This window comes from Heliconius melpomene, chromosome 3, assembly GCF_056956725.1.
Source record: "Heliconius melpomene rosina isolate 202511_hmr_F chromosome 3, ASM5695672v1, whole genome shotgun sequence".
NCBI classification, from domain to species: domain Eukaryota; kingdom Metazoa; phylum Arthropoda; class Insecta; order Lepidoptera; family Nymphalidae; genus Heliconius; species Heliconius melpomene.
In genome coordinates, this window is record NC_140391.1 from 4597536 (window position 1) to 4608628 (window position 11093).

The following is an 11093-nucleotide window of genomic DNA, read 5'->3' on the forward strand; positions in this document are numbered from 1 at the left end:
ATGTGTGTAATTAATTTTAGAGAGAATTTTCATTGTAAAAACTCATGTAAAATTCGTCATCGTAACAGCATTTTTCGTAATTTAATAATAGATAATACTTAAATAGTATAATGTTTTATACATAGATAGATAGATATTTTTATGTTCTTTTAATATGTATAAATTGTAAAAACATCCGATTTTTAGTTATTAAAATATAAATGTAAATGTGTGATAATCATAGTAAAAATATTGTTGTAAATAAAGATAAAACGGCTCGGTGGCTCGCGGCTCTCGTTACCGTTTAGCTCCGCGCAACGGAGGTGCGCGTCGGGCGAGACAGAGTCAGTCGGCAATCAACGGTGAGCACAACAGGAAGAAGATAGAATCGGAACAAGACACGAATAGAGCCGACAGTCACCGACCGTTATACAGTGATCAACATCTTGTTTCAATATCCTGTTTCAACATCCTGTTTCAGTATCTTGTTTCAATGTATAGCAAGAACGTCTCACAAGAAGGACTCCCAAGAACGTCTCACAAGAACGTCTCACAAGAACGTCTCACAAGAACGTCTCACAAGAAGGACTCACAAGAACGTCTCACAAGAACGACTCACAAGAACGTCTCACAAGAAGGACTCCCAAGAACGTCTCACAAGAACGTCTCACAAGAACGTCTCACAAGAACGACTCACAAGAACGTCTCACAAGAACGACTCACAAGAACGTCTTGGGGTCTCAGCATACTCCGTGTTCCCATGATCTGGAACCTATAGTGTGCAGGGCGTCAGCGGCTCATTCACTTGAGTTCCGCCCGTCCGGTACATATATTTTTCAATTAATATAATTTTGGCATCAACATTTTTAAAACATCCTCACTTTGTCTTCTTTCGTTCACCCATATTTTTTTAGCGTCACAGCAAGATAGGCAGAGGGAATCCAATAAAAGTATAAAAAACTATAAGCTATAAAATTTATATTATAGAATAATATAGACAAACGACATACGCGTCCGTATTACCGAGAACGTATGGCGTCGATATTTTCGAGTTTAATTAAGCCATGTCTCTGAGTAATATGTTACCGGTATTATTAAAGAAACTGACAGCCAACGCTTTATTATTGCATAATACACCTACAACTATAATAAAAATCAAGTAGATTTAAGTGTATAATAAAAGTTATTTTGTTCCGTAATAAAATTTGTATTCAAATAAATATTGAGCTACGGTTTCGGTTTCAGCCCTTTTTTGCCAAAAAAAATATTATTTTATTGACAATGTAAATTTATTTGTACAACATTGCGAAATTGAGAGATTTACAATTTTCTTTTAAGACCATTGTATAAACCATACATCAAACAATACAAAACTACAAACAGTCGGTGGAAAAACATAAAAAATATTTATTTTCCATTTTTCCATTGCAATATCAGGGTAAAAATAATGAATAAAAATTGTTTGTAAAAAACATCTCTATAACCTGTATCGATTCTTCTTCCGATATACCAATCATCCTGTATAAGTATCGCTATCGACCGAAACTGAGGCCAGAGCCATTTTCTATTGCTGAAAACTTTATTTCAATCTTAATTACAAATTTAAAATTTAATTTCTTGTTTACTTACCGCTTAATTCTGTGAACGGCAAATACTGTCATTCGGGTAAATTTACATACGTTTTAATATTCAGTAGTTGCGTGTTTCTTCAATTAACAAGCTTAATGGTTTAGTAAACTTGAGACGAGCTCTCATTAAACTTGTATTCACGTGAAGGTGTATTATATTAATTAATGATATGAATATTTTATAATTATAAACATACTGTATAATTATGTTATGTTATTTATATGATATTCCTATAATTTAATGATACATGTATTTACCGAGAGGTAAGGTAAGTGTTTAATTGTCTTCTTCTTCTTCTTCGTGTCAATGCTTGGAGAATTTATATCATATTTTGCCAGTATTTAGCCACGTCGACTGCGGCATCTGTTGTCTCCATCAGATCGTCATGTGAGCAGGTGTATGGACATTTCAGACAGGAGAGTCTCATCTCACGAGAAGCTCTTTGCATCGGCCAACCTGGCTCCGTAAACTTACTTGTAATGATATATTATAGAAATCTAAAAGGATTAAATGATATTTTTTTAGTTATTATTTTAAAATAACTTCAGAATCAATCTACTCGTTTTTTATATTACAGAGAGTGAGCATTTTAAACAATATTTTTTCCTTAATTCTAATAAATAATATTTTTTGGTCAGAGAAATCAACATTTCTATCAGGAATTACATCAATTACTTAAATATTTTTTAATATTTTGTGTAAATTTCGTTTCATTATTATTAGAATTTATCTATTGACAATATAACACATCCATGAGTGATTATGAAAATATTTTTAAATTATTCATTAGTTATTCTTTGTCATAATTTAGACACTGCAATAATATCAGAGTAAATCGCGTATATTTAAAAAAAATATTACAATAAACAAAAATCCAAACAATATGTTAATATTCTCTCAGCATAAATATATATGAATGTTAAAATATCTATCTACACACAAAACGTTGAATGTATGGAATTTACAGCACAAATATGTGCTCGGAAAGCACGCACAGAATTCTGTTGATGTGGACGAGATAACGCAATTGTCGTTGCGCTTTCTGTTGAGTATAGAGACTTCATGTAATAAATCTACGTAATTTTTTCCAGTTTTACTAGATGAAGAGAAGGCTGAGATAAGCAAATGTGATACTTTATTTTAGCGTATTCTTTATTGTTGGCCTAGATTCAAGGCGATGCGTGGCGGAACTTAACCGCGCGCAAACATCAAGCTTTCACAGTTGGACTACTTATTTAAGAATATGTTGTTACTTTATTATATTTAATTTTAATATAAATGTTGATTATTATTATTATATATATCACTGGTGTAAAATATAGGTAGGTATATTATATCTTTAAATGAAGTATTTTTTCTCGCTTATAATAGTATTGGTAGAGGGAAACTAGTCTTCACTCACTCCGGTCCCTATATTCCGCCGAATTTTTTCCAGTGCCAGAACAAATAAAAATATTAAAAAAGAATAACTCATTACCCCGATTGGGAATCAAACCCACAACCATTGCCCCGCCATGACGGCCTCTATAACGATAATTTCCTGCACACTTGCATGTTCCATTTACATACGAAAATGCACTGACTAAAATCACTCTAGTCCAGTTCCACGTCATTAAACCAGACAGCGCAACCTATTTCCGTTTAGTACCTGCCATATCAGCATGGCAACGTGGCCGCCGCTAACGTTATTTACGAAGGCACTAGAGTGCCACATAAATGTCTAACGTTACTTATTCTATTATTTTAACTTCATTAAGGTACTACCGTCCCCCATTCCGACGAATTCTCGAAGAAGAGAGAGAAGAGAGAGTGTTGAGTGAAAAGCTCAATGCCGCTCTGTCTCGTTACCAAAGAGAAGAAAAATGAAAATATTAATATTTCATTCATATGTATGTACTCGTATATCTTTTCTTTGATTTTTAACTTAACATAACGAGGTTATATTAAAAAAATATGATTTTATAACGAAAATACAGCTTTGTGAGCTTAATTTAATAGTTATCAGTAATTTGGGCTTACGACACAAAACAAAAGGCAATGTTTCTAAGGTTTTCTTGAAAGGAAATGAGAAAACAGCTTTGTACCCTTCGGGCGAGAAGCAAATTATACGGTATTCACAGGAAGACTCCTTTTTGAATCGTCTTATTAATTTCTATTGGAAGAGCGAAGTTGCTATCTTGTTATCGTATGTTGAGGTGTCTTTAATTTTCTTAGAACGACATAATTAATATTGGTGTAATGGAAATAATGTATTCCAGTAACAGGTTAAAATCATGATTATTTAATAATATTTTACTGTTTCTATTATATGTCACTGGTATATTTGTATATCTTAGTTCCATGCCTTAGTCATAGCGCTTCTAGCATCTAGATAAAGTGTTTTTTTTTTCCTGTCCCTGGCTGGAGGCCTGGAGGCCTTGCGTGTTGAATGACGGAACTAAACGCCGCCTTTTGCTTCGTCACCAAAGCGAATAAATGAAAAATATAAATTTACATAAATATTTAATTTCTTCGACTGAAGATCGAACCAGTCGTATTTACAGTCACACTCCCCTGCTCCACTACTGGCCTCAGGTAAAAAATATATATAACGTTTTTGATTCGATATAATTAATTTTGCTACATATCTTTTATAAATGTACATATAAATTTACAAAGTAAAACCTTCTAGTACTTGTATATCTATTCATTTACACTTTACAACAACACAAATTTTATATTACGCTGCTTAAAAAGTTTTCAGACGCTCTTTACTTAAAATTCATTGAACAGATCGATCCATATCCAAGAAAATACACTTGTATAAACAGTTAAAAGTTAAATAAAATTTATTATATTTTTTTTTTTTTTTGTTAATACATATTTATACATAGTTATCACCCGCAACTTCATTTGCATGGACTTTATGAAGTTTAGCATTTTATCTTCATTTACCACTCGTTCACTTCTTTGTATTTTTTCTTTTTTTTTCTGTTACACGTTATATCCGAGCATGTACCAGGTAATCAGAAGGCATCGGGAGGCGGTGTTGGGTGGCGTAACTGAATGCCACGCTTTGCCTCTATATGACAGCAAAGAAATGGAAATATTATACATTTCATTTCTTAGAGTGGGAATCGAACCCAGAACGTATCGCAAATTTTTATATTTTGCAATTTTCATTTTTTTTTTCTTTTTCATTTATTTATGTACCACACAAAAAAGAAAGTACAGAAAACTTATGACAACAGAAAAAATGTGTACAATGGATAACTTATCTCTATTAGAGATCTCTAATAGAGATTTTCGTGGTCATTTAAAATCCATTCTACATCAGATGTTGCAAAACTTTAATTTTATTCGGAAAATGGTCATCTCACTAAACATCTTCAGATAAATAGCTATTTCCTTATTTCTTATAGTTTGTCTACAGGTTCTATATCGAATTTTATAGATTTCAAAATTCACTTTCATCATACCCTACAACCTTCTCAGGCATAATGAGCTTACAATAAAAATATAATTTTGAATTCGTCCAGTGTGTGCGTGAGTAATTATATTTTTTACTCTTTTATCTATCTATTTTTATATTAAAAAAAACTATACTGTAGTCTGAGTAAAATATTAAAACGGCTTGATCGATTTAAGTGAATTTTTATGGATATATTTGAAAGAAATTTTAAATTGTTAGTAAAAATAGAATTGGTTAAAATATACTATCACATAGGTGACAGTCGAACAATAGAACAACTGAACTATTGGAAAACAGAAATAAAACCATAGAAAAGTTATTAAACATTATCTAAGAATTCAAGGAAAAGAACAACTAATATGAAGCTAAATATTATGGATAGGGATATCTATTTACACTTTGCAAAATCAGATTGCTTACAAAACTTCTAAAGCAAGAAATATTCTTTACTTCAAAAATTATTGATAATAAAAATATAAATATAATTTCACAAAGGTTAACCCTGGAGAATTCTCCATGAAACCCGTGGGAATAGAGACAAATGTATCGGCTGAGAATTTACGGCGAGCCATGCACCAACTGGCGTCCATATTTACGACTTTAATCAGACACCACATTGCAAGGTGCTAAGCTGGGTATAGTCTGAATAAGTAATATTCAAGAATTGTAAACTATTGTATTAATATGAGAACTAGGAAATTATTTTATATAAAAAAACTGTCAGTTGTGGGGCTTGTTCATTAAAATTATATTTTCATTTCTTTGCTCTGATGTTGAAGCAAAACGCAGCGTTAAGTTCCGCCACTCAATACGCAAGCGAAGTTTCCAAAATTTAGCGGCAAGTGAGGCGTGGAGTAGCACTAGGCTTCCTCTGCCTACTGTGCTGAAAAAAAATTCAAGTATGTTATGTAACACGAAAGTAATAATTAATTTTGAAAAGAACCTTTTAATGAAATGACGCTTCCATCAATGACACTTCAAGCGTCATTAAGTTTTCCATTAAAGGCCACAATTTTGTCATTTTAATATTTTCATACAAAATTTAATATTGTGATAAGTATTATGTATGAACTCTATACTCTACGTAATGAGTAAGTTTCAATATTATTTCTTTCTTCAGTTTTAATGTACGAAATTGTATTATAATTAAAAAAATATATTACTTTCATAGAATTGGCTGAATCAATTAAAAAAAAATGAAATATTCTAAAAAAATTTTCCGTGATCGGATAGTTCACTACCATGTCAGAATGACGGCTTATCAAAAATCACAACTTTATAGGAACTATGTAATATATTCTCTAATTATATAACATTGTCTCTTTTATACCTAAAAAATATTCTTAAAAATCTCAGTTGGGCGGTCTCCATTCCACTTGAGTGTCTTAACACTCAGTACTCTCTGCCTACCCTGTTACATGAGGCTGAAAAACAAACATATCTTTTAAACCCAACAAATAAATACAAAATAATGAACCTGCAAAAGGAAAATCAGTTCAAGTTTCATGATAATATACCAACCGCTGGCCAATGAAACTAAATCAATCCGTCCCGCAGAAGATAAGCGAAGAGGAAAGCGGGTAAACTATTTATTTGACATGTCCCTTTTATATGTTGAGATTGCTGAGAAAGATGGAGAATCTTATTTATCTTTATTAAGTCTGTGAGCGCCTGTGAGCCTTATAAATAGGGTCACCTTTATTAGCCTTATCAGTTTACATTGTACGTGTTAGTGTTTATGAAACACAGAAATTTAGACACTGAATTGGGGGGAATCGGCCCTATTACTTGAAAAAATAGTAGTTTTAATTAATATCGATGTTGATAGGTTGTTTACATCGCTGAGCGCTATTTAAATACATTTGTTATCTTGGTTGAGGCCATGGGTTTAATATTAAGCGTATATTTTTCTTCGTAATCTTTTTTTTCTTTTTCAGCATCACGCGGATACCGCAGTCACACTAAAGGGAAACTGGGAAAACCTAGTGTTTAGACACTCCGTTCTTTACTTTCTAAGGAATTTTGCACATATTCCTGGTTGAGTGGAGGAATTCAAAGCAGCGCTTTGCCTCTTCACCAGAATGAATAAATGGTAACATTAAATATTTCATTTCCTCAAGTCGCAATCGATCCCACAACCTATCACGCTTGTAGCCCTGTTAATGTTTATAACTATTGATTTTAATCTCGGAGCAACTCATGATTCATACGACCTAGGCTTTGATAGACCAAAGCTCTCATCACGCCAGCCCCCCCTCCCCCCTCTCGTAAACAATGAGAATCATAAAATGTCTGACATTGTAATATATCACCACGTTGCGTACAGTAATGAGGCAGCGGCCGCAAATGGTTGGGCTCACAATACAATGACGAATAGCTTGTCTATCCGTTCGGTTAATTAGAACACATAAATCATGGGTATTGTTTTAATCGGTAGATATAATCTGCAAATTGTTATAAATATTATTGTATTTAAAAATGTAGGTAGGAGATAGGGAGAGACCTTGGTTGACCTTCGTGTTTTCGAGGGTCACTTAAGGTACAAAGGTACTGGAGAAAGAGAAATATGAAGAAGTTGATGACAGTAGTTGAGGATAAGGCGGTATGCGGAGGCCATAGCGATTGGCGCTACGTTCTATTTGATTACCCCACTAGGAATACAGCTTGCAGCTAAGATAAGATAAGCTAAAATGTAGGTTTAACACAGCGTTTAACTCCGCCATCTAGTAGATACGTAAATCAGAGTAGTGTGAATTCCACTTGCCTGAACCGCAAAGTAAAGGCAGAAGCAGCTATAAATAAATTAATATCTTATTTATTATAAATACTAATTTAATCAGTTATTAATTCTTTAAAAACAATATATTACGTATACGTATTTTAAATTGAAGCATATTTTCATTTTGCACGGGATTTTAAAATATATAAAATCTGTATTAAAGCGTTGCACGGAGCAGGATATAGCTCTGCGAGTTCTCTGCTTCGCAATAAATTTTATATCTCTTACGTTTTATATATATGTATCGTATATTTTTTAATAAAATATATTTTAAGTTTTCTCCACACTATACCGTTTCGTTATACTAACTTTTTAATTAAAATAATTCCGCATACAGCAGGGTAGGCAGAGAAAATCTAGTGTTAAGACACTCCGCTTTCCACCTAACGTTTCGAGGCATTGTATGTTGATTGGCGGAATTCAACGCCTTTTTTGGCCTTGGTGTCAGAGCGAGGAAACAAAAATATTAATAAATAATAATTCATTCCCCCGAATGGGGATCGTACCCACAACCATCGCGTTCCTATTGCCTGCGCCATGACGACCTCTACCTAACTACTACCTTTTTAATCTTTTCTATAAAATAACTTCTGGCAAAATATTTTTCGTCTCTATAATAATAAATTGCACTTTCAAAGGTAAACCTTTCTTTTGTATAACATTTAGGGTAAGTCAAAGAGTGACAAGCACGAGGTGTTAATACCGCGTTATCACATCACACCGCTAATGACTGTGGTCTGAGGTTAGCTGTTTGCAAATACATTTCACCGCTAAACTGCCAGATTGAAAATTATGACTTTTTTAAAATGTTCATTATTTAAGACCTAAAAATCTATACATTAATTATATTACGTTTATACATAGAATTGTTATTTAATATAGATTTATTTCGAAAAAACGCAATTTTCATATGTTATTGTGGTATATAAATATAATGATTGACGATTGAAATATAATTTGTGGAAAATATTAGTATAGCACACGTTGCCTAATATAAACAAGGCTAATTCAAAATTGCATGAAAACATATACTACCTAGTGGCCATAAAATAAAGAACGGACTAATTTGACAATAAATTCTCCAAACACTTCAAATATGTATGAAATTAGGGAAATGAACGTTTCCTTCTTATATAAACTGTACAAATTCTCTTATAGAGAAGCCAGTGAATCTTTTCATAGATTCAACAACAGCCTACTCATAGTTGGTTAATATTTCAATACCAAAATTTAAAGATTATACTTTAAGTGCCCTATAATTCGATTTCCTCTTATTACTTCTCTTAATTGTTATTTTAAGTAACCACAGAAAAATATGTAGACGTATGAACAGAACAGGAAAAAAGTCGTATTATATATATTTTTAACTAATATTACTACTAACTAACGTACTATATATAACGTACTATATGGCAATAAATATTATCTTTCAAATTAATTCTCTGTATTCTCGTGCTATTATTCGCAACAACCACAAAAATTATACTTAATTTAAATACCGCCGATAATAATTAATTATAATATTCAAATTAACCCCGAGCAAAAGCAAAGCTATGGAGTATATGATTTCAATATTAAAATATATATTTCACTAACATAAATATTGACTTGATACGATCGAATTTTAATATAGCGTAAAAGGACTTCACACCTCCAATTTACTAGTGAATTCCAGATCGTTGATCGATAAATGTAGCAATAATTTCCAATAAACCACATAAGGGAAACAGAAACGTTCATTCACATATTACACGATTCGTATTCGAAACGGCTGCGTGCGTGCGATAAGTTTTAACTACCCTCAAAAAGCTCATTGCGAAAAAGCGTAGCGGTTATTATTATACTCTTATATGAGAATAATTTTTATGATTTTCCTGTTCATAAAAATATCATAAATGGAAAAGATTTCGTAATATGATACAAGGAAGTAATGAAATTGGAACGCGATGTCTTTAATATTGTATGTTGGGGAACAATAATGAATAAAAAACAGCGAGAACCTTTTGAAATGCTTATTATATTTAACTTATTTTCGGAAATAAGTGTCTTAAATGCTCAATTATATGAAGTATTAAAAATAATATATTTGTATTTTACATTTCTTTTTATGAAGAAAAGGAACTTGCCATGTATTCTGTTTTTATCTTGAATTATAAAATAAAACCGAGGCACTAAGTTTCCATACACAGGTATGATATTGTCATAAGCTACTGACTGCTATGCTATACAACGAAGCCTTTAATTTTTTATTGATGGATCTCAGGCATCTTTAATTTATTAATTTGGGCTGAATTTATCAATCATCAAGAATAATGTGAGGTCACATTACTATTTAGTCTCTCAGTATTTATTTACGAAACTACTACTGATTATTACTACTATACATACCTAGCGCGGCGTCGAGTTCTGCCACTCAACACGCAATGCCTGTAGAATTCGATAAAAAGTAGGGAACGGTGTGTCTTAACACTTGGTTCCCTCCGCCTACCTTGCTGTGTGCGGGATACAGAGTGAAGCAGCAAACGTATGCACAATAATCGCTACCTATATACGAGAACGGTGTATCGTATAAATTTCAACCTTAAAGTGCAGTACATTTTTCCTTTTTCAATATTTATTTTGCATGTAAATTTGTTTTAAGTTTGTTGAATATTTCACGGAAATTGGGTTGAATTGGAAAACTGCCGTTAACGATTGAATTATAGTGGAGTTCTCATTCGCTCCGAACATTTCACTTAGTTGAAGATGTAATGAGTTTTTAGTTAGCTTCGGTTTAGCTTTATATAAGTTTTTATTTTTTAATTGGTGAAATCGGTGAAATTTATTGAAATAAAAAAATAATTTGAAATACATAGCGTAGTATTTTGAGTAAATATTAATTAAGCGCTTTAATATACATATATAGATATTATCTAAGTAAAAAACATAGCTTCACGTATAGATGCAGAAAGATAATAGAGTTGGGTTACTCCTTTCCTCATTTTCCGCCATTTTTATTACGGAATTAATTCAACGCCATACTTTGTCCTATCACCGGAGCGAGGAAAGTAAAAATAATTAATTCCCTAGAGTGAGAATCTAACCAATAACCATCGACGATCACACGGTCATGCCACTGAGCTACGACGGCCTCTGTGTAAATAATAAAATTATAATAATAAAAATTAGTAATTTTGTTTTTTATTATTAAAAATACTATAACCATTTAGTTTGCAATTCGATAATTCATGCAGTGTATTACATATATATTGTACT